Genomic DNA, 25395 nt, shown 5'->3' on the forward strand with positions numbered 1-25395 from the left:
AAACCAATGGACTTACTAATTCATGCCCTGGACACTAGGGCAGACGTTACTTCTGTATCGTCTCTCCAAAACAAAAAGAACTGATTTAGTGAAGGCCAACTCGGCCTTAATCTACTTCTGGCTTGTAGATCAGACACTAGACTCAACTTAGAAGCAGCTGATTCTATTTCTGTCAGACTTTCTGTGCCAAAACTCAACCCCCAGTTTGTTTGGTTTTAATAAATTTATTCTGTTGTTACAGACACTGTGTAAAATGGAAAAAACAAGTCTAGACTGGTTTTAGTTCAGGAAGTTAGGGCAGGGTCTCTTTATTAAAAATAAACATCCTCCTTCTTACTTCCTTTTCACTCTCTTCTCACAAATCTGCTCCCAAAAACCATCGGAATGCAGGCCTCCAACGTGAGATTATTGCCCGGGATCCATGTACCACACCTGAGCCCGTTGTGAACAATAAAGCCCAGAATATAAGTTCTTAAAGGCCGTTTTCAGAACCGGAAGTTAATGTCACCACAAATTGTTTGAACCTGGTAGATCTTTTATCTTCCTTTTATAAAAGTTGGCATGTTGATCCCAATAAATCAAACACATTTTTGTCTGAGTCTCACGTTCTTGTTTTTTCAAACTTACTGTCCTTCTAGTTTTAATTAAAGATGGTGGCCTTTGTCACTTCCTGTCCCAAAAGAGTATCCTGTTCTGTAACTAAATCCAGAGTCAAGATTGTTTTCAGTCTTCATCCTTCCCCCTTTCAAGATTTCCCTTTCCTTTGAGGTCTGCCTTTTCCTTTTCTCTTTAAGGGATCTTGTGAAGTGCTATTAAATTACAAAAGCTTCTGATTAGTGAAGAACATGAGTGACCTGCACAAATACATACACTAATAAATATATTTTGTTCTCCAACCAACAAATCATTTGAAAGAGCATGTTAAGAGGCAAAACAACATGGTGATTAGGGATATAGGCTCTGTTATCAGAGAGCTCAATTCTAGTACTTACTGTGTGAATTTTCACAAATTTCCTAATTTTAATGTGCCTCAGTTTCTACAATGTCAAATGAGAATAACAGAACCAGCTTCAAAAGTTTATTGTGAAGTTTTTATGAGACAACACAGATTTATCATTTGGAACATCACTGGCATAGATGGATCACCAATTATTACACTTGGAGAGTACACCAAAGTTGTCAGACATCACACTCCTCACAAGCTTCCTTAGTTTTTCCTTTTTTTCCTGATGTGTGCTAAGGAACCAGATCATCAGCTAGCAGCCCACCCTAACCCAAAGTAAGTCTCTCTGAGGCCTCCCCCAGGTCTCTGAACATCCCCCCAAGCACACAGTAATACATCTGACTAATGCAGCATCCATCAAATCTGATTAGCACTATTAATTGATGTATTTGTCTAGGTTTTAAAGCATATAACACATATTAGTAATTCAATACACAGTTCAAATACATATCTCTGGGCTATATCTGAGCACCTGATTTTAGTAGGTTTTCTACAGTCCTGTCCATGTTCATCTGGAAATGTGTGACCACAGGAGAGTGATTGGGCATAAGGCATGGCACTGCCTGGGACACAGAGAAGGATGTGGAGGTCAGTAAGTAGCAACTTAAGCCTCAGGATGGAATCTGAGAGTTCAGGGGACTCCATAGAGACTATCTTTTTAGGTCAGAATATTAGCCTGGTTACCTCTAAGAATGAATTTGTTGGAACCTGCTGGTTTTTGCTTTCAAGAAATGTGTGTGTGTGTGTGTGTGTGTGTGTGTGTGTTTCTGAGGAAGACCATACAAATTAGCCTTCTCTGGGCAAATTAACTCTTTGGTATGTAGGTAGTTACCTAATGAGTCTTCAGATAAAGTGTAAGCATAGGTCAGGGTAAACATTTACTTAAGAAAAACTACATCTGGGAGGTAGAGGAAGGGTTAATGTATGATGTAAAAAATGAATTTTTATACACATGTGTTTATGAACAAAGGAAAGGATCAAGAATAATAATGGTATCAGAGAAGACAGATAAAAATGAGAAAGAAACTAAAGCTTTTTCCCTTGTAAAATATAGAGACACAAAATGTTTGCTCCCCTCCTCCCTAACCCCCTCCTTCTCTACCTTGTGTAGCCTGCTGCTAGAATTGGTCACAGAAGTTCTGGGAGACGAAGTCCATAAACTGTGTCACCAACAATTCAGATTAATCAACTCAATAACAATCCTGAGGTAGCCTGGCAAAGAGGAAAAACTTATATCTGAGTTTTGATCACAACCCCAATATTTACTGGCTTGATCTCTAAACAGATTGAAATTTCTAAGCCCAAAATGGAAAAGAAAATCCATACCTGGAAGACTTTCTATGAAAAGTAGAAATTAGTAAAGTATCTGGAATGTAATGGCCACTTAATAAGTAATAACTATTATTATTATGATTTCCATTATAAAGTATATAAAACTAAGTAAGGTGTGATCCCTAACCTCAAGTAGGTTCATAAGCAATGAACACATGATGCATTAAATTTTAAAATATAACTAAAACATCTCAGAAAATTATTTCCTCTAAGAAAATTAATAGGAATTTTTCAAAAGAAAAAAGATGATAATTACTGAGGAAAGACAGCAAAATGCTTAACACTTATAAAAGAAAGTTGCCTCCTAAAACAAACACACTACAATGACTTGGTATTTTTAGTAAGAAATACCTTTTTACTCAAATTTTCCTGAGGACAATTAAATACTTTACCAGTGATTACACAAAAATAGGACTTAGACTGATCCACAGAAAACAGAAATGGTTGAGGTAGTGAAACGGAAAAAACAGGGCAGGGAATTTAGCTGGGCCAGGGATTTAGCTCAGTGGTGCCGCTGCCTGCCTCTCGAGCGCAAGGTTCTGAATTTGATCCCCTGTACCCAAAACAAAACAAAACAAAAAAATGGAAGAATAGCATTTCAAAGGAGCTCGCCGAGGTGAAGCAAAGGACCACTGTCTGAGATGATCCTACACCTTTACACATCACCCTCTACCTTCCCAGCCCCACCGGAAGAAATTCTAGACACCCTTGCTTATTCACAGCTACCTTTGATAATTTTTTCCCATTTCTGATATCCATGCGCTGGGCTCAGAGACCCATTGCTGGTCTCAGTTCTTAACTTCCCACCACATCTTCCATCTGTAGCCTCACACTCTACCCTAGGATCCAACATTACCACTGTTCCTCTGGTTCTACCCCTTGGTTCCTTCCTTGACAATAATTCCTTCCTTTTCAAAGTCTGTTTCTGGTCCCTCTGGATGACTCAGCCGTGATCCCATGAGGCTGCTAGGGTTGGTGTTCATGCCAAGTCCTTGGTCCCTAGAGAGGAGAATGGAAAAAAACACGGAAAATATAAGATATTTGTAAGTTAATTTGCCTGGAGCAGAGTATTTGGGAAGGTGAGTAGTTAAAAACATTGGCAAAATCTTTTGCAAAATTACCAAATTCTTTCCACATGGCCTCCGTCATAAAACACTTTGTATTTGCCAAATTATATTGGCCAAGAAGGCCTATGGCCACCAGAGGCTCAGTGACAGACTGAAACATTGGGTCTGAAGTTACGCCAGGTCACTGAACTGTTTGTGTAACCAAACTCAGCCTCTGGAATGAGAAGGGTTTTCTCTCCTCTTCTTAAAGGGGAGCATAGAAGTATTTATGGTCATGGGTGTATTTCTTAAAACAAATCCAATTATAAGCAAGTGATTTAGCAATACTTTTAGTAGGACTTGGCCAAACAACAAATGTGTACTGATCGCCTACTCTATACAAATCATTCTGGATTCATGCGGTTTAAATTCTCTATATTTAATTCAATTTTCTTTAAATTGTACTGCATATTGTTTGGCTTTATTACTATTACTCATGAAAAAGAAAAAAAAAAAGAATAAGTAAAAAAATGTAATAGTCAGTTATCCCTTAGGATTCATCCTGTTCTTCCATCCCTACTACTTAGTTGGTTCCATGGAGGAAGATATAAGTGGGAACCCATTTATGGAAAAGGGTATTTCTGTTTGTGTTGGAAATAAATATAAATGTTTTATTGCATGGGCTGATGACTCCCAAATTTGTAACTCCAGTTCAGATCAGATAATAAACCCCAATCACTCATTCTATATTTCTAAGCATCCCCAAAATGTTTCATTATTCCCATTTTTATTTCTCCCTGCAAACTGTGAACTACTTTAGCACTAACAATGTAATTCAGAAATGAAGGAGCCATCCTTGACTCAGACTTTCACCTTAAGCTCAGTGTTCAATGACTCACCATCACCTCCTAAATCTATGCCACATCTTTTCACAGCTCATAATCTAAACTGCATCATCTGAACCTGTGTTACTACAATGCCTCATCCCACCTGATCTCCCGCCATAAATGTGTGCCCCTCTCTATTCTCAGTGTTGCCAGACTCATTTACAAAAATTACAGTCTGATTATGTCTCTTTCCTTTCTCACAGTTCTTCAATGGCTTCCAATTTCCTTTAAGATTTGGGGTTTTTGTCACATCTTTTGCATTTTCACATGGTCCTGCCTAATTCTCCACCATAACCTTGTGAGTTTAAATACTGCAAGCCTCAGGCCACCTCTAATCTGTATAGTTACCATTCCTTTAGTCTGTAAGCCTCTCTTCTCTTCCTATTTTTCCTGCCCTCTTTGTCCATCTAACCTTTACTTCTACCTGAAATTGCCGGTCAAACATTGGTCTTAAAGAAATTGTTTTCCCTCTCATATTCAGTCAATGGTTATTATAAAGGCAGGCTGAAATTAACATTGCAACTTCAAGAAGAAAACTTAGGGATATCTGACAAACTTATGAACCTGAATGCAGTGTACAGTAACATTTCCCATGGAGCTTGTCCTCATTCCACTCTCATTGGCACAATATGGCAGGGGAGTTTCCCCTACTTTCTGCCCAGAACATAACCTTATTATACTAAAAAGAAAGATCCCCCATCTGAGCAATGGAAAAAAATTATTTTCCAGCCCTTAAACTAAATCTGGATCCTCTGTCGTGTTTTCTTAACTGTATGTTTCCTGAATTAATTTTACCAAAGTTTTACAATCCTGTATTTTCACGACTATTTCATTTCCACAAAACTATGTGCACCACTCCCAGGGTAGCTATCTTGCTGCCTAGCATAACAGCACATTGATGAACATCTCTAGGGGAGCAGGTGAGGGTGAACCGACCCAAGAGCATCCAATGTGAAGAAGTGAATTGAAGATCACATGGAACAGAGGCAGGCCTGCAAAGTCGTCCCTCTGACCTTTCTGTTCCCCCTTAGCATTTGCCTTCATCTCACATGAAATTATTTACTTATTTGTGTTCGTTTATTGTTTGCCTCTTCTCGTAGAATTAATCTCTATGACAGCAGAACTTCAGCATGCTTTAGTAGCCTCAGTGCCTAGACCTCTCCCTGTACATAGTGAGGCCTTGATGAATAGATTTAAAAAGTGAATGTTCTCTTAAAGTGAAAAAGAAAATCCTAGTGAATCAATTCAAGAGAAATAGCTCTTACGCCAAAAATGAGTTTGTACTCCAGGAAAGAAGGAAATGGTATCTGCAATTATAAATCAATATAAATTTGTGAGGGTAGTCAGTGCCAAAGAATGATACATAGAGAGAAAAGCCACTTTACAGCAGCACTGGACATAGGAAGTAGCTGTGAGATATGTGACTACATTACTAGGGTCAAACGCTTCCTTGTAATTCTCCTCTGTCATCATCATTATTAGCCAGAGAGAAAGCCACCAACTAGTATACTTTCTTATTTTCTTGCACTTACCCCCTATAATCACTTCCAATGAAGAGTAAGCCTCTAGAAAGGGTTCCACTTTCTTTTACATTCCAAGCAGCCTAAATTTTGAAACTGCATTATGACAGACCTGTGAACAAAGAGAAAGGAGCTGAGGCCATTATTCTAGAGTAGCTTGAGCTGTAGGTCTTTTCAGTAATCCCTACAAGTAGACCAGGATTATTTGTACTAATTTTTCATACCTCCCAACTCAAATGAGTTGAAAACATACAAACACTTTCTGACTCTGGAGTCTGAAGAAGGAAGTACTTACTTCAGGTTCTGGCACAAACTGAGGTTTGTAAATAACCCCTGAGGAGGTTCTATACCCTGAGAATCTGAAGCCTCTACATTTTCCACTTGAGAACAGAGTGAGCTGTTACACACACTGAAACATGAGGCCTGCATCAGACACATCTTTGAATCGAAAGCAGTCAGCACCTACCATAGTATATAGCACATAATTAATGTACAGTAAACAGTGCTGGATAAAAGAGGCAGTAAATGACCAGGGAAAACATGCATCTGCCAGAACAAAGATTTTATGGCTGCTTCTTGGTATTTTGGAGTGGGGGGAGATCTCACACGAGAATCAAACATTAGACCTACTGGGCAGGTGACTTTGAGGTCTACATGTGTAGCACCTTTGTGTTCAAGAATTTCCCAGTTGATAAATTAACATAAAATTCTGCCCTTGGGCACTTGGAGAAAAGACAGAAGAATTCTGAAAAGATAATCCAGACTTGGTTTCTTAGGAGTCTCATAAATAACAGCCCAAATCAGATAGAGCCCTTAACCCCAAATTACAAAATACAGAGAAAACCAGCCATCACGAGCATGAAGGAGGAGACATAAAAAACAAGAAGAGAACAAGAGGAAAGATTTTTAGCAAACCAGTCATAATACATCACAAAGATAAAGAAACCGACAGCATAAAGGATAAAATGAGAATGAGAAGATCTACCACAAAGGAGAAAAAATGTATGGAATAAAGTGTAGCAGAGGCAATATTAGAAGAGATAATGCCTTTAGTTACCCTGAATAGAAGGAAGACATAAATTATCAGATTAGACACCCAGTGATGAGCTATGTGAATAAAAATACAACCACATCCATCCACATTATAGAGAAGCACAAGGCCAAAGAATCAAAAAATCTTAAAATCACTGATGAGAAAAGGCAACCAGTAGACTGATCTCAGGTTTTATAACAGCATGAGAAGCAGCTAGAAAATGATGAAAGAAGACATCTTCAAAGTATGAAAGAAAACAACCTTTAACTAAAATTTTATTCCTAGGTATTATTACAGAAGAAACACAAAAGGAATATATTTTTAGACAAATAATGTAATTGCTCACAAATCCTTGTTGATAGAAGATTTACTTCAGGAAACTGTATAAAGATAGAAAAAAGTGAATGCTAAGGGACTAGTGAAGATACATGTAAACAAAACAACACTAATCACGTAAAATATTGGTAATAGTGATGGATGATGGGAATACTGTAACCAGCTGTAAAACCTTTTGTTTCCTAGTATGGTTCAAAAGATATGTAGAAGTAATGATTAATGTGGCATTATGTTATTAAATTAAATGTGTTAATATTCAAGGAATCTACTTAAAGATTAGATATAATATATAAAATTTTAAAATTAATAGAAACCTGGGGATTTAACTCAGTGGTTCTGCTGCCTGCCTCGCAAGTAGAAGGTCCTGAGTTTGATTCCTGGTACCAAAAAATAAAATAAAATAATAAAATAATAAAAATTAATAAAAGGCTAAAATGGAATAAAGAATTGTCAAATAAGCCAATAAGGCAATTAAATAAATTTTTAAACTATGCATAAAAGGCTTAACAAATAAAAGCATAAAATAATATCTTACAGATAAATCAAAATATTTCAGTAAAGACGATAAATGCAAATCTTTAAACTGTGTCAATATGCATTAACAAGTCAGATAAACAAAAACTAAGAATCTATTAAAGTATAATGAAAAGCCATAGAAGAAATGACACCAACCAAAGCCTTATGTAAAGAATATTGTAATAGTTAAATTAATATAAATTACCATAAATTTTAAGGTAGAAAATACTGTTAAAAACAAAGAGCCATACTGAATAATAATTGAAAGACAATCACTGGCAATCTATGAAAATTATCAACTCTATGTAGTACCTAAAATACATCTTCAGAATATATAAAGCAAACATAGAATGAAGAAAAGATTTGTGAAATTCAAAATTAGAACTTGAGATTCTAATCATTAATAAGTAAGCAAGAACACAGCACAGTTTGTAACAGCTAAAACTTGGAAACAGCCTAAATGCCCATTAACTTGAGACTGGATCAAAAAAATGTGGTTTTTTTATAAAATGGAGTACTACTCAGCCATAAAAAATGAGAAGTTAGAGACATTTATTGCTAAATGGATGCACATTGAGGTGATATTCTTAAGTGAAATAAATAGGACACACGTGTAAATACCACATAGTTTCTCTAGTGTGAGAAACTGAAAGTGTAAATAAGGACTAAAAGGTATAATAGATAATGTGAAATAGGAAGAAAAAGGGAAAAGGGGAAGGGGAAGTGGGAGGGGTAGGGGAAAGGGAAGAAGGGAATGGAATTAATATCAGAAAACGAAAAAATGGAAACAAAGTCTTTGTAAATAGGGAGGGATGGAAGGGTTGAAGGGAGGGCAGGAGAAGAGGGAAAAATAAGAACCAAGAGAGTATGTAAAGGTGCAAATTTCCAATGATGAATGTCATTATATTGTACACCTAAAATGTACCAATAAAAGGATATACAAAAAATTAAATTAAATTAAATTTTAAAATAAAAATTAAAAAAAAATAAGTAAGCAAGAAGACAATTTAATAAGGTCAGAAAAGTTTTGAATAATACAATTACTAATAAGCTTTCTATAATAAGCATATATACAACTGTGCATCCAACAATTAATACATACATTTTTAGGCAAATAGAAAATATTTGTTAAAATTGATTGTGTATTAGATCAAAAGAGAAAGTCTTAAAAAATACCAAAGAATAAATGTCACAGAGACCACATTTTCTACCAACATGCAATAAAACTAGAGACCAACCTCCAACATCAAAACGTTTGAAAACCTATATGTTGAGCAAATTTTAGCATACTAAATAATTTATAACTCAAAATAGAAACAATACTTGAAACATTCTTAAAATTTTAAAATTCCTATTTCATATAAATTATACAAGAGGTTTTTTTTTTAAAGGAAAATATGCAATTCATACTACAAGGCTAGTGTAACTTTACTTCAAAATGGAACAGGAAGTGTATACTAAAGGAAATTCAGAGGTCCTCCTCATTTGCAAACTCATATAAAAGTCTATATTAAATGTTAGCAAAACTTCAGCAAAAAAAAATTTTGCAAAAAGAAATTAGAAAAAAAAATTGATATGAGTTCGATGCCCGGTACCAAAAAAAAGAAGAAGAAAAAAGAAAAAAATTGATAGATCATTAGCAGGTAATTCATTCTAGTTTTGTTAAGATGATTTAACATTAAAACATCTATCAAAATAACTCACCATATTGAGACATCAATGGGTAGAAAACCAATGATAATTCATAAAGAAGACAAGATTAGATGTAATTCAACACCCTTGGTGATTTTAAAAATAATACTTTAAAACCTAAGCATTCTTTTATTTCCTTTTCTTTTTTGTCCTTCATTTCATTTTATCCTAAGTATTATTTAGTAATATTTAATTTCAAAATGCCTGGGATTTTTTAACTATTATTGTAACATTAACTTCTAATTTTATTGCATTTCATCAGAAAATGTAGGCTATATGGTATGATGCATTGTAATTATTATTCCTTATTATAATTCCTTTGTGTCATGACATAGAATATTTTTGAAAATGGTAGAAAAATAACAAATATTCTTCATTTGGTGTGCAGTTTCAGAGTTTCAAAGGAAAGCATGTTAAAATATCTAATTTGAGAATTTTTTTATCCTCAGCTGTGTAACTTGTTGCTTGATACACTTGCAGTTTACAAGGCTAGGGACACACATGTTGAAATGTTAGGTACATTCATGTTTATCAGGCTGTTATTTTTCTATTATCTTGCTGTGTTTTCCAATGTAAAACATACCCCATTTCAACAGTATAATGCTTTCTACATAAATAAATACTTTCTCAGACTATAAAATGCAATTTTTTCATTAAAAGATATAAACTCTAACACAGTATCTGGTACACAATATGTAATTTGTGAGTAAGTGAGCAAATGAATAAAATATCATTACTATGCATAAAAATTGCCCTATCACCAATATGTTAACTTGTACTTGTAAATTCAATTTAGCCAATAATTATTAAGTGCTCACTATTTGCTAAGCAATGTTACATGGTAATACAAAGAGTTGAATATTTATTTAGATACCTATAATCTAATTTAAATGCTATATAATCTACTACAAATGAGATACACACATTAATATAAACATACACATAGTGAACTGCTCAAAGTCAGGTAAAGCCCCCATGTGAAATCCCATGGTGTCCCTCTGGACAGTCTCAGATGACAGCTCTGAGCCTCCATCTCCCTATAAGAACTATATTAAAAAAAATTTTATTTATATCAAGATAACACTTGATTTTAGAAATCTTGTAATATATGGACCCTGGGACTAAAATAACAGATTTCTTCAGTTGTTTGCATACTTTTTATTCCTAGCTTTCATTAAAGATGCTTATATTTGATATAAAAATAATGATAATTGCCCACTTTTACATTTGTTTTATTTTTAAATATTGGTGCATACATTTAGTGGGAATTTTTTCATTAAAGTATCACTTAAGACCTACTAGTTTAAAGACTAGGTCTTATGCCGATATAAATTTATTTAGAGAATAGTGCAATGTTTGAGTATCTTTTGATTTCTTGATACTTATTTCAGGACTCTCAACATGCCTCGGGATCCTTGAACTGCCCTGGGCTTCAGCAATTCATCTCATCTTACTCCATATGGAAGCCATTTCTGCAAGGCAGCCTTGCCAACCCTGCTCAGGGCAGCCTTGCTGCTGCTTCTCTTTGTGCAACAGGAAACACCAGCAAGATGAGCAGGGAGCCAGGTTTTCAGTTATCTTTGTGTCTGCACAGGAAAACTCCCAGCAGATGAACTGTGCCTGACCCTCCGAGGGGTGAGGCCAAGCACCAAGCACAATGCAAACAGCAGATGTGGGGTCTGAGAAATCCAAGTCAAGTTCCCGGGCTAACTGAGGTCAAAAGTGACCTCCAGTTGTTCCGGGAAGATTTTTAGTTTTGCATTGTTGTCCTTGGGATTTATTTCTGGCAACAATATGTGAAGCATTAAAACACTGCTTTGCTCGTGGCTGCACAGTACAGAGAACAGCCAATATCTGTGTCTGAGCTCCTATTTGTTCTCGAGACCCTCTGGCTTCTACTCTCGTATCCCCAGAGGTCCACCCACTCTGGTTGCTGACTTTGTGAGAAAGTTCATATGGCATCATCGCCAAGGATGCAAAGGAACCCATGGAACCCATTCCAACAAACACAACACAGCTGCTTGGAAAAGGGAAACAAGAAAAAATTTCCTACCTTTCAGCTGTTGAATAAATGTTCTATGAATGCACAAAATTTGCCTATATACAGAAGCGAGAAACTTTGGGAGAGCTATATTCTTTTTTCATGAATTAACATTTTGTGTGCTACTTATAGATATTATCTTCTTTTTTTTCTTTTCAACCTAAAAGTTAGGCTTTGTTTTAAACTATTTGGCATAGATGAAAGACTGGTTTTGACGGACTAGAAAACACTGAAATGAAACACTTCTTAATAAACATAAATTATTTGTGTTAATGGGAAGTAATGAATTAAATTAATTCTGCCCTTTGTCCATCTTTCATATATTCTTTTTTTCTTTCCATTGAACTTCTTATATCCATAACCTGCCAATGTTAGGAGTCAGTTTCTCTATGCAACCACATATGACATACACTTTGTCCACTCCGGTAAACAAAGCTCAAAAAATCCACATATAAAGCCAGGCATGCTGGCACATGGCTGTAACCCCAGCACTTGGAAAGCTGAGGCAGGAGGATTGCTTTGAGTTCAAGGCTCCCCTGTGCTACATCGTGAATTCAAGGCCAGTGTGAATTACATAGCAAAATTCCATCACAAAACAAAACAAACAAACAAAAATCTACATATAAAGAAAAACAAATAGAAGGAGAATTTATATTCTAAACACAGTAATGGAGCCTTTTAATTTTACCCTCCTGGAGGAATTCTTGCTCTTCGAAAGCTTTCACTAAGGTTTTTCTTAAAGAAAGACTGTACATCATAATTTAATCTGGAAACTTTTCAGGAATATTGTTATTTCATATAAAAGGATGATTATTTAATTTAACAGTTTTCTACATAATCCAAAGGTAGAAAAAATGAGTGAAATGGCATTTTCCCTTATTTGAGCATAGTATATTTACCATATTTAGTATTTCTAATTACAGTCAGTCATTACCTATCTTTAGAAAATACCAAATGTATAGTTGAATTAAAGGAGAGGAATATTTTTCATTAAAGTTGTGTAACTGCTGTAATAGATTGTTGAGGCCAACTTCATCTAGCTTTTATGGGGTTCAAGCACTGTACTATCCAGAGTTATACTACTAATTAGAAATAACAATAGCAGCTACTTTCATGGAATATTTACTAAACACAAGCACAGTGCCAGCTAGTTCCTTACATGCTCTTATTACCTGCTCTTACATGTTCTTACATATCTAACAATATCTTAATACAAAAGGAGGTCCCACGAGAGTGGGACCCTGGCTCTTTTCCACTCATTAGGGCCATCAGAGAACTGGGGGTGCGTGGAAGAGAGAGAGATGTGGGCATAATTCAGCAAGCAACAGAAGCTGTTCTGTATTTTAAAGATGAGTAAGATCCAGAGGTTAACCTCAGAAGAGCTCGCAGTGTGGTGGAGAAACAAAATAAACAAATGTTCACTTTGGATTTTCATCCACACTGACCCCATGTCCCAGCCCATGTCCATTTCACCTGCCATTCTACTGCTGTCTCAAAACGGAACACAACAAATAAAATCACATCTAAAAGGTAGAACAGATAATGTGAATAGGAAGAAAAGGGGCAAAGGGGAAGGGGAAGTGGGAGGGGTAGGGGCAAGGAAAGAAGGGAACGGAATTAATATGAGAAAATGAAAAAATGAAAACAAAGCCTTTGTAAATAGGGAGGGATGGAGGGGTTGAAGGGAGGGCAGGGGAAGGGGGAAAAATAAGAACCAAGACATACCATGTAAAGGTACAAATCTCCAATGACGAATGTCATCATATTGTATACCTAAAATGTACCAATAAAATTCAGTTTTAGAAAATCACATCTTGTTCCCTTCAGTTTATCTTCCCCTCCTTCCCTTCCCCTCCCTTCCTGTGATCCCATTCTTACTCCCACTCATGCAGTTCCTACCGAAGTCTAAGAAAGTATCCCAGTGAAAGCTTTCATTCTGTCAACAAAACAGAGGTTTCTTTCAAAATTCCATAATGGCAGGGAAGAAATGATATAAGCTTATGAGAAAAACAAAAAACACAGAGAACGATAAATCAGAAGAACGAGAGTCCTGGGCAAGGACACAAAGATTCAGATACTGATTATAAAACAGTTTAAGTAAACACCAAAGGGCAGGGCTGAAATAAACCCCGGGTCAGCCCAACCCCACCTCACTGCATTTTTCCCCATCATAATTCAATCAGGGAGAAATTGGTAGTGGAAGCAACTTCTTATTTCATGCCCTGTTCACTTCTCAGCTTCATCAGCCAAGGCATGCCCTGCACTATACTCTCCCTAACATTAACGTGGAAAAGTTTCCTTTGTGTTCTCTCTCAACTTCCTTTTTACAGTTTCATTTCATCGCTTAGCCTGCAATAGCTAGATGATGAAACCAAAGAGAGGGTTGCAGAGTTTCAGATCTCCTCCACAAGGAGGTTTTTCTCTCACTGACCAAACCCTGGCTAGAAAGATTGCTTTTCTTGTTCCCAGGACTTCAAAGCATCTCGACATCCAACTTAAATGAATGAAGTTATTTGTCTACAACGGGGAAGTCACGGCAGACAGGGCCTGCTGGCGGGAGAAGATCTGAATGGGACTTTTGCAGGGCATCTCGTTAGTGGTTTGCAGGCCTAGGTGTGGACGTCCAGAGCCAGTCAGCCTGGAAGGACCACTTGGAGAAAGAAGTGCATTTAGAACAGAGTGTTCCTTCAAACGCTGGCTTATATAATAATTTCTCTATCTTGTTTATCCATTCCAGGGATGAAATCATTTAGGAACACAAATCTACAGGGGTCTATTCCAACTCTTTTGTTTAAACACATGAACAACTCACTCAATACCTACACAGTCACGGAGCGATGCTGATGTTAGATTCCACTTTTGTCTTTTGTTCTCATTGGATGAGTGGCCACTGATTCAGTCCCTCCTGCTCTTTGCTTTTTGTTTTTTGATTTCTCCTCAGCTTTGGTTATCACTAGCCATGTAGGCCCCAAACACTGGGGGAGAGAAGGGCAGAAGGAACACTAAGCCAATGGGAGTGTGTGTTCTATGGTGTTACATGCCCGTCATTTAACTTGGAGCTTGACGGGTACTGTCTTATTTAATTAATCCAATAGTCTCCTAAATTGATTTTTGCAATACCTAATTATGTCTGGGGATGCAGCTCAGCAGGAGAGGGCTTGCCTAAGTGTGCACTAGGACCTGAGTTTGATACGCAGAGCCAGGGTGGGAAAAGTATCCCTCCCAATTGTACCACTGAGAAATATGAGGCTCAAGAATATAACTTGTTCAACATCACACAAATTGTAGGTGGTGGAGCAAAAATTCAACTTTGGACTTTCTTATTCCACAAACCACTTCCTATTCACCTTTCACAGAGCCTGTCTTCGGAGTCCAAACCAGCTTAACCAAAAGTACGCAGAGAATGCCAAGATGGAGTGAAGCTGGGGGATACTCACTCTCCTAATTTACTTTTTATTTTTGTTTGCAAGAGCAATCAAAGAATAGCTGAAATGAATTCAGGCTGGAGGACAAAAAGAATTTGATAGATCTGATTGGGCCAGCCACAAGATTTTCTTCCAGTTAATCTATTAGCTAAAGATAAAACTCGCTTTAAGGAAAATTAAAATTTTTATTTAAAGAACTACCCTTGGGTGAGATATAAGTTCCACTGAGATATATACCTATGTGTGAAGGATTCCAAAGAAGGATGTAATTTCATTTCTCATCTTTTTTTCCCCCTGGTACCGGGTATTGAACTCAGGACCTTGCACTTGCCAGGCAGGTGCAGCGTCACTGAGCTACATCCCTGTCCCCATTCTTCATCTTCAAAGTCACCAACTCTTTTAACTTCTTTTAATAATCAGTGTTTTCCCAGGGGCCGGGGATGTAGCTCAGGGGCACCACACCTGCCTCACAAGTACAAGGTCCTAAGTTCGATCCTTGTTACCAAAAATAAATAAATAAAACAAAATAGTAATGTTTTCCCGTTATTGTATTTTCTCAAATTTCCTTCAAGCACTCACTTGTTTAAAGTATTATTTCTACCTTCCCTAGAAGAACTTCTCACAACTTGCGTCTGTGATCTCGAGTTCTTGGGTGCTAGGATCTGCGGGCAGAGCGCTCCTCCTCTCCCTTTCCTTCCTGGTTCACAAGTGACCAACACACTCCGACTCACTCACACAGACCTCACACACACTTTTCCTGTCTCGCTCCTTACCTAACCCACCTTTAAGATTGCTGCTCCTACCAGTCGCCAATATCTCTCCCAATTCCTACAGTTTACTTGGCTCCATTCCTTGGCATGGTGAATTGTTTGAGTATAGGAAGGCAAATTTTTATCTCAGTGAATCTGAATAATGAGACTACAAGGAAGTGGCAAAATGTGGGATGACAAGCAAACAGATGTAAAAGGTATCTTCCTATCCCACTGAGACCAGGTACCATAGGGGAAATTCCCCAGCCTTCATCTTTAGCACATCTCATCCAGAAAAATGGCAGCTAGCATCTTATGAGTAAACAGCCTTTCCTAACTCCATCTCTAGCCAATACTGCAGACATAGAACCTACTCTCTACTTTGCCTTGAGTTGAAGGGGCATTTTGTAAATGAAGCCCAGATTTCCATTTTTACTTGAGGTCTCCGTAATTGCAGAAATTGACTTTATAGGCACCGAGAGACAGCATTCTTAATATACCAGTCCAGAATGAGTGTGAAATGACAGTCAGCAACCATGAGTTCATAGGCTGGGAGGAAGCTTGGTAATTCCTGAAGTGAGCTGAAAGGTTTTTGGAAAGCAACATATTTGAGCTGGAGCACATTTTGGAAGACAGCGTAGTGTACAGAATACTGAATAGAAAAATGGGGGACTCAGGGTGCCAGATTCAACCTTTTCTCTGTTATTATAAGTCATTTAACTTTCTGGGCTTAACTGGCAATATGTAAGTAAATCTTTGGTTTCTATTGTCCTGTTTTAAAGGATAGTGAAGAAATTATTATTTGAAATATGTGTATCTTTATAGAATGGGAAATTTAGTCCTGAAACTGGGGGCTCAAGGAGCCCTATGGACACAATAGCAGAATTACTTGGGCAGATGTCAAAACCTTGGGGCACCAATGTTACACCCATGCTCTTTGACATCAAACTTCCCTGTGTTTGAATCCTGCCTTCACCTTTTATATGCTCTGTTACTATGGATAAACTATTGAACCTGAGTCTCTATTTTCCCATATATAAGTTATAGGTACTTATACTCAGTTTATGGGATTTTTATAAGAAGCAAACAACACAATGGATAAAAGGTGATTATCAAAGAAAACAGAATATAGCAAGCACTTACACAATAATATTACTTGGTATTTGTATCATTCTTATTTGATATTTGCTATCTATGTGAGTAGGCTTCCCATCACTATAACAAAATACCTGAGATGATAAACTCATAAAGAGGAAAGGTCTGTTATGCCTCACAGTTTTGGAAGTGCCAGTCCCTAATAAGTTAGCCCTGTTGCTTTGGGCTCGTGGCAAGGCCATACTATTGTGGGAATACATGGTTGAGTGAAACCATTCATATCATAAGCCAGGAAACAAAGAGATAGAGGAATGGCAGGGTCCCACAGTCCTCTCCAAGGGCACAGCCCCAGTGACCTGAAGACTTGCCACTAGCTCCACCCTTACAGGCCCCACTCCTCCCAGTGGCACCACACTGAGGACCAAGCCTTTAGCACATGGGCCTTACTATGCACTATCCAAATATAGCACTATCTTTTTTAAAAGCTAAAGGTTTTAATGAGAAGGACAAGGGTGGATGAAATAACCTATGTAGGATGAAAAGAAAAATCACAGCTGTTCCCAACCAGGAGTTTCATTCCCTTAACTTTCCTCAAAATTTCTGTCCACGATTCCCTAGATGTTCATCTATGTCTGAGTTTGCCAAAGCTTTATTTTTACTTGGTTCAGCTAAGGCAAATTAAGAAAAGGAATGAGGCATTCTGCGCCTGGGACTCTATGTGAAATAAGAAATTGGATATATAGAATCGGTTCAAGTAGTTTTCCTTAAAAGAATATGCCAAGGAGGTCACTCTATGCCATGAAGTTGGCCAGGTTTCTGTCTCTCAATCCATCATCCTTTAATGTCCTAGAAAGTGACTTCTGATTTTATCTTCAGGGCTGCTGCTTCCTTGCTCTTTTCCCATTTGCCTTTTTCATTTGCTGGAAAGGGTACAAGTTTTGGTGCTCCCAGGAGAAAAATAATATGAACTCATAAAACCAACACTCAGTAAATAAAGCTGAATGTCATGGAATAGGAAAAAAAGACTGGAGCCAGGAAAAATCCTTAAAGAGACAAAATGCCTATCCATCTGAAAAAGGGGAAGAGCAAGGATAAGCAAGGACAGAGAGAAGAGGTAGAATTGGCAGAGAAATATATTAAAATTGTTCCTGTGCCATTATTTTAGTCACAGAAACACTATATAGAAGGGGGACGGCTAACTTTTTGGTATATCTTCCAGCAAATATACTTTTCTGAGAAATGCCTCCACACAGCAATTCCTAGCAGCCCTGCCAAGGTTCCCTTTTATGCATTCTGCCCCTGAATCCAGAATTGTCTGATCTTGGCCTCAGAGCTTTTCTCAGTGCCCTGGAAGCAGAGATGCTCCCAAGAGGCCACAGGAAAGGTCAGCCCAAAGAGAAAGCATATTGCTTGGTCTTCTCTAAAGCCGGTTGCCAGCCTAAACCAATTTTTAAATAAAAGGAGCCATAATTCAACCTGTATTCAAAGAGCACACAGAATGCATAAGAGTAGGACCCATATCTGTATTTTTCTCCATTATATTTCCAACCTGCAATTGTCACATAGTAGATGCTTGAAATGTTGGGTGGATGGATGGATGGATGGATGGACAACTAAAACCGATGGATAAGGCTACTTTTGACCTTGGCAAATGCAGTCATTTTCTCTTTTCCTCCTTAGAAAAAGTGTAATAAGGCCTTAAACACCTCCGTGACTTCATTGAGAACAATTCCTGTAAAATTGGAATAACTGGCAATCCATATCACTGTCTCATAACTTTGTTGTCACTTCCGGTAGAGTCCTCAATTATTCTCCCCACTAAATAACACGAGCTTTATAAACATCTTTCATAATTATCCTAATTTCTAATATGCGTTGGAGCATTACATAGTCTATTCTTCACCACATATCCTAATTACGGAAATGCAAATTGGCAGACAAAATTAATTTTTAAAATTCTAATATTTCCTGGTAATTCTCAAACAATGTTTTATAATCTCAGTCCTATTCATAATCAAAGTAACTCTTATTTGTCTTTTCTCAGTCTCACCTTTAATATGTCTAACATCCTAAAGCTATCTCAAAGTTTTTCTGTCTATAACTCAAACTGTCCCTAAAATTTCACCCAGCAAACCAAATCTGCAAGTCTGTTTCATTTCTCCTCCTCACTTTTCTTTCTAGCACCATTCTTTTCTTCCCTCTTTATTTAGATGAGTCAATCTTGGCCCTTTCCAATGTAGAGCCCATGCCTGCATCACGAAGTGGCTCAAGTGCTTTTTATAAAAACATACAACTGACTTAGTCCTGAAGATATAGTTCAGTGGAAGAGCACTTACCTAGCATACATGAGGCCCTGAGTATGATTCCCAGGAAAGAAACAATAACAACACAGCAGGTTCAAGCCCAGCCTACTTAGACCCTGTATCAGAAGGGTTTTTTGGGCCCTACCAAGGACGCCAGTCACACAGAACGCGCCAGGTCGGCCCGCTGCAGACAGGCAGGTCTGCGGACGCCCTACCGAGGTTGTGAGTCCCGGGGAACACGCTGAATCAGCCCACGCCCTGGCAGTATCCACTGGACACATACACACACACACACACACACACACACACACACACACACACACCGCCCTTCTGTACAGCCACCTGGTTCCACACTACAAAGATGCAGAGGAAACCAGACCACCAGACCACGGTACTGGGTCCCACCACTCCCGGCACAGAGGTGGGGGCTTCCAGGCCTCCATCCCTCCCACTGCTCCGAGCCCAGAGGAAAGGTCTTTGGGGCCTCCATCTGTAGCGCCACTCCCAGCCCAGAGGAAGGGGCTTCCAGGCCACCATCCCTCCCGCCGCTCCCGGCCCAGAGGTAGGGGCTTCTGAGCTGCTGTCCTACTGCTTCTGGTCCAGAGGAAGAGGCTTCCTGGCCACCATCCCTCCCACTTCTCCCAGCCCAGAGGAAGGGGCTTCTGGGCCACCATCCCTGCTGCCACTCCTGGCCCCTGTCCCACCTCTCCCAGCTCAGAGAAGGTGATTCTCACAGGTGCCAACAGCAGCCCCCTGCTCAGCCAGTCGAAATGAGAAAACAGTCTCAAAAATAAGTCTCAAAACCAGACTTCCAAATCACCTACAGCAACCCCAATGGGAAACGAGATGGAACACTCTGATACTCAACAACCTGGACCCACTGAACTGGCAACAAAAGGAGATCTGGAAAAAATGAAATCAGAAATAATTTCTCAGATAACAGGAGAAATTGTGCTCCTAGTGCAAAACATGATTAGTAAATCTAGAGAGGACCTGAGGAACATGATGGAATCCCAACATAGGAAAGAAATGGAATCCATAAAACAGATGCAAATAGATTTCCAGGACATGAAAAACTTCATTGAAAGTCTACACAGTAGAATGAGCCAATGTGAGGACAGAATTCCAGTTATAGAAGATAAGATTGCAATTAATGACCAGGAAAAGAAAAATTGCTTCAAAATTATAAGGCAACACAAGAAATCAATCCAGCAGCTGCTAGATGATGCAAAGAAGAATAACATGAGACTGATTGGAGTCAATGAAGAAACAGGAGAGAGTGCAGATGACATAAAAAAACTCTTCACAGAAGTAATGGCAGAAAACTTCCCAAGCAGGGGAAAAGAACTTGACATACAGATAAGTGAGGCATATAGGACTTCAACTAGCCTTGATCAAAAGAAATCTACAAATAGGCATATAATTGTTAAGATTCCAGAAACTCAACAGAAGAACAAAGTTCTACAAGCAGTTAGAGAAAAGAAACAAATCACATACAAAGGAAAGCCCATCAGAATCACAGCAGACTTCTCAACACAAACCATCAAGGCAAGAAGAGCTTGGAGTGACATATTCCAAGCCCTAAAAGAAAACAGCCTCCAACCCAAATTGATGTACCCTGCAAAACTATCTTTCAAAATTGGTGGAGAAATAAGATACTTTCATGACAAAGAGCACCTTAGGAACTTCATGAATAACAAACCAGCCCTCCAAAAAATTTTACACAATATCCTAGGAACAGAAATTGAGGATCACAACCCCAGGAAGCAAAGCAGAATGAACCCATCTGACAGGACAAGAAATTAAATGTAGAGGGGGAGAACCCAACAGAAAGAAAGAGTCATGGCAATGACAAGTCAATACGTTTCAGTTATAACCATCAATGTTAATGGTCTCAATTCACCAATCAAAAGAAATAGACTGGCAGAATGGGTCAAGAAGCAAAATCCAACAATCTGCTGCATACAAGAAACACACTTAATTCAAAAGGAAACTCATAGACTGAAAGTTAGAGGGTAGAAAACAATACTCCATGCAATGTGAACCCGAAAAAAAGCAGGAGTAGCTATCCTCTTTCCAGATCAAGTAGATTTCAAACCAACACTGATTAAGAGAGATGAAGAAGGACACTACATTCTTGTAAAGGGAAGAATCCAAGAGGAAGAGATGACAATCATAAATATCTATGCACCAAACACTAGAGCACCCAACTATAAGAAACAGATACTAATGGACACGAAAAGTCATATATGCACTAATACAATTGTAGTGGGGGACCTCAACACCCCACTGTCACAAATAGATAGATCAACTAGACAAAAAATAAGTAATGAAATACTAGAACTCAATCAAACTCTTGAACAAATGAACTAAACAGATGTTTATAGAGTCTTCCACTCCACAAAATCAGAATACACATTCTTCTCAGCTGCACATGGGTCATTCTCCAAAATAGACCACATACTCACACATAGAACATGTTTAAGTAAGTGCAAAGGAATTGAAGTTATCCCCTGTATATTATCAGACCATAGTGGGATGAAATTGGAGATCCATAGCAAAAGAAATTCAAAAAATTTCATAAACACGTGGAAATTGAACAACACACTTCTGAATAACCAATAGGTCACAGAGGAAATTAAAGAAGAAATCAGACAGTTCCTTCAATTAAATGACAATGACAATACAACATATCAGAATCTATGGGACACAATGAAAGCAGTCTTATGAGGGAAATTCATAGCAGTGAATACTCATATTAGGAAAATAGAGAGAACCACATCAAACAACCTGATGCTGAACCTCAAGCTTCTAGAAAAAGCAGAGCAGGACAACCCCAGAGCTCATATGAGACAGGAACTAATAAAGATCAGAGGAGAAATCAATGCAATGGAGACTAGGAGAATGATACAAAAAAATCAATGAAGCCGAGAGTTGGTTCTTCGAAAGAATCAACAAAAGTGACAAACCCTTAGCCAACCTTATCAGAAAAAGGAAAGAAAAGGCCCAAATCCATGCAATTAAGAATGAAAAGGGTGAAATTGCAATACACTCAGAAGAAATCCAGAGGATCATCAATACCTACTTCCAGAACCTATACGCCAATAAGATGGAAAACACAGAAGAAATGCACAGATTCCTAGATACATATGAATTACCAAAGTTGAACGAAGAAGACCTAAAAATTCTAAACAAGCCAATATCAACCAATGAAATTGAAAATGTAATAAAAAACTTATCAACTAAGAAAAGCCCGGGCCCTGATGGCTTCACTGCTGAATTCTACAAGACATTTAGAGAGGAACTGCTGCCACTACTGTTTAAATTCTTCAATGAAATTGAAAGGGAAGCAATACTCCTGAATTCATTCCTGGAAGCAAGCATCACCTTGATCCGCAAAACAGATAAAGACCCAACCAAAAAGGAGAACCATAGGCCAATCTCACTAATGAACATAGATGCAAAAATCCTTAATAAGATACTGGCAAATAGAATGCAGAAGATCATCAAGAAGATCATACACCCTGACCAAGTGGGATTCATCCCAGGGATGCAGGGATGGTTCAACATATGCAAATCAATCAATGTAATACACTATATCAATAGAGCCAAGGACAATAACCATATGATTATCTCCATAGATGCAGAAAAAGCATTTGATAAAATCCAACATGCATTTATGATAAAAACCCTACAAAAAATTGGAATAGATGGTCTCTACCTCAAACTGATAAAAGCCATCTATGAAAAACCAACAGCCAATATCATACTAAATGGTCAAAACCTGAAATCCTTCACACTCAAATCAGGAACAAGACAAGGATGTCTACTATCACCACTCTTGTTCAATATAGTTCTAGAAACATTAGCCACGGCAATTAGACAAGAGAAAGAAATAAAAGGAATAAAGGTAGGAAACAAAAAAGTCAAATTGTCATTATTTGCAGATGACAAGATATTGTATATAGAAGACCCCAAGAACTCCACCAAAAGTCTTCTAGACTTAATAACCAAATTCAGTCAAGTAGCTGGTTACAAGATCAACACACAAAAATCAATAGCTTTCCTCTACACGAATGACAGACTCACTGAGAGAGAAATAGGGCAAATAATTCCTTTCACAATAGCATCCAAAAAACTGAAATACCTAGGAATCATCCTAACAAAAGAAATCAAAGACCTCTTCTCTGAAAACTATAGCACTCTGAAAAGAGATTGAAGATGACATCAGAAAATGGAAAGACATCCCCTGCTCCTGGGTAGGAAGGATTAATATAGTGAAAATGGCCATACTTCCAAAACTGCTATATAGATTTAATGCAATTCCAATTGAGATCCCAGCAGCATAATTCATGGACCTCGAGAAAACAATCCAAAAATTCATTTGGAGCCAGAAGAGACCCAGAATAGCAAAAGCAATTCTAGGTAACAGAGACATGGCAGGGGGTATCACAATCCCCAACCTGCAACTCTACTACAAAGCTACTGTGATTAAAACAGCATGGTACTGGCAAAGAAACAGACCTGAGAACCAGTGGAACAGATTAGAAGATGCAGAAACAATGCCAGACACACTCAGACATCTCATCTTTGATAAAGGAGCCAAACACCCTCACTGGAGGAAAGATAGCCTCTTTAATAAATGGTGCTGGAAAAATTAGGATTCAACTTGCCAAAGACTAAAACTAGACCTTTATCTCTCACCATGCACTAAACTAAAATCGAAATTGATTAAAGATCTAAATATTAAAATAGAAACTCTGAACCAGTTGGAAGAGATGTTAGGTAGAACTTTTGAAGACATTGGTATAGGAAAAGATTTTATGAACAAAACCTCAGTTGCCCGTGAACTAGCACAAACAATCAACAAGTGGGATCTCTTCTTATTAAAAAGCTTTTGCACAGCAAGAGAAACCACCAGCAGTGTGAAGAGACAACCCACAATGTGGGAAAAAAATCTTCACCTGCTTTTCCTCAGACAAAGGTCTACTATCTCGAATGTATAAAGAACTTAAAAAGATCAGACCTCCCAAATTTAAAGACCCAATCCAAAAATGGGCATCTGAAATGAACAGACATTTCTCACACAAAGAAGTAGAAAGATCAAACAAATACATGAAAAATGTTCAATATCACTGGTCGTTCGAGAGATGCAAATGAAAACAATGCTGAGATTTCACTTCACTCCAGAAAGAATGGCTGCTGTCATGAAATCAACCACTAACAAATGCTGGCGGGGCTGTGGGGAAAGAGGAACCCTGCTCCACTGCTGGTGGGAGTGTAGACTGGTGCAACCACTGTGGAAATCAGTATGGAGATACCTCAAAGAACTAGGACTGCAAGTCCCATTTGACCCAGCTATTCCCCTGCTGGGGATCTTCCCCAAAGAATTAAAAGAATCATACCACAGTGATATATGTGCACCCATGTTCATAGCAGTGCAGTTTATAATAGCTAAAACTTGGAAACAGCCCAAATGCCCATCAACTGGAGACTGGATAAAGAGAATGTGGGTTTTTTATAAAATGGAGTACTACTCAGCCATAAAAATGAGAAATTAGAGACATTTATAGCTAAGTGGATGCACATTGAGGCGATACTCTTAAGTGAAATAAATAGGACACACATGAATAAATTCCAAATAGTTTCTCTGGTGTGAGAAACTGAAAGTGTAAATCAGGACTAAATGTATAATAGGTCATGTGAAATAGGAAGAAAAGGGGCAAAGGGGAAGGAAGTGGGACGGGGAGAGGAAAGGATAGAAGGGAATGGGATTAATATGAGAAAATGGAAAAATAGGAACAAAATCTTTGTAAATAGGGAGGACTGGAGGGGTTGAAGGGAGGGCTGGGCAAGGGTGATAAATAAGAACCAAGAGAGACTATGTAAAGGTGCAAATTTCCAATGATGAATGTCATTATATTGTATACCTAAAATGTACCAACGATTAGAATGAATAATCGATAATGTAAAATAGGAAGAAAAGGTCCAAAGGGGTAGGGGTAGTGGGAGGGGCAGGGGAAAGGAAAGAAGGGAAAGGAAAAATGATGAGAAATGGAAAAATTGGAAATAAAGTCTTTGTAAATAGGAAAGAGTGGAGGGGGTGAAGGGAGGGCTAGGAATGGGGAAAAAATAAGAACCAAGATGCATTTTGTAAAGGTACAACTCCCAATGAGAAATGTAATTTTGTTGTATACCTAAAATGTACCAATAAAAGAATTTAAAAAAAAAAATGAGTTTTTTGGGGGGCTGGGGATTTAGCTCAGTGGCACTGCGCCTGCCTCGCAAGTGCAAGGTCCTGAGTTTGATCCCCGGTACCAAAAAAACGGGGGGGGGGGGGGTTGTTAAAGGTCTGGGGATCTAGCTCAGTACAAAGGCCCTAAGTTTAATACTTAATACCCAATAGAGAGAGACAAA

General features: G+C 38.0%; 1 long non-coding RNA gene across 2 annotated transcripts; it reads right to left on the bottom strand.

Annotated features, from left to right (window-relative positions):
• Positions 1–1741: 1741 nt before the first annotated feature.
• On the bottom strand, positions 1742–13816 carry LOC110349426 (uncharacterized). Of its 2 annotated transcripts, none has more exons than XR_015452338.1 (4): positions 13285–13816; positions 13132–13179; positions 5801–5900; positions 1742–3334 (listed from the first exon to the last, which is right to left on the bottom strand). It is a non-coding gene; the product is annotated as an uncharacterized LOC110349426 (long non-coding RNA). The 2 variants fall into 2 exon arrangements; XR_002395367.2 differs by having other exon boundaries at positions 13306–13812.
• Positions 13817–25395: the final 11579 nt, after the last annotated feature.

This window comes from Heterocephalus glaber, unplaced genomic scaffold (genome assembly GCF_053883595.1).
Source record: "Heterocephalus glaber isolate CG9 unplaced genomic scaffold, H.glaber_assembly_v1.0 deba00001444, whole genome shotgun sequence".
Classification (NCBI taxonomy): Eukaryota; Metazoa; Chordata; class Mammalia; order Rodentia; family Bathyergidae; genus Heterocephalus; species Heterocephalus glaber.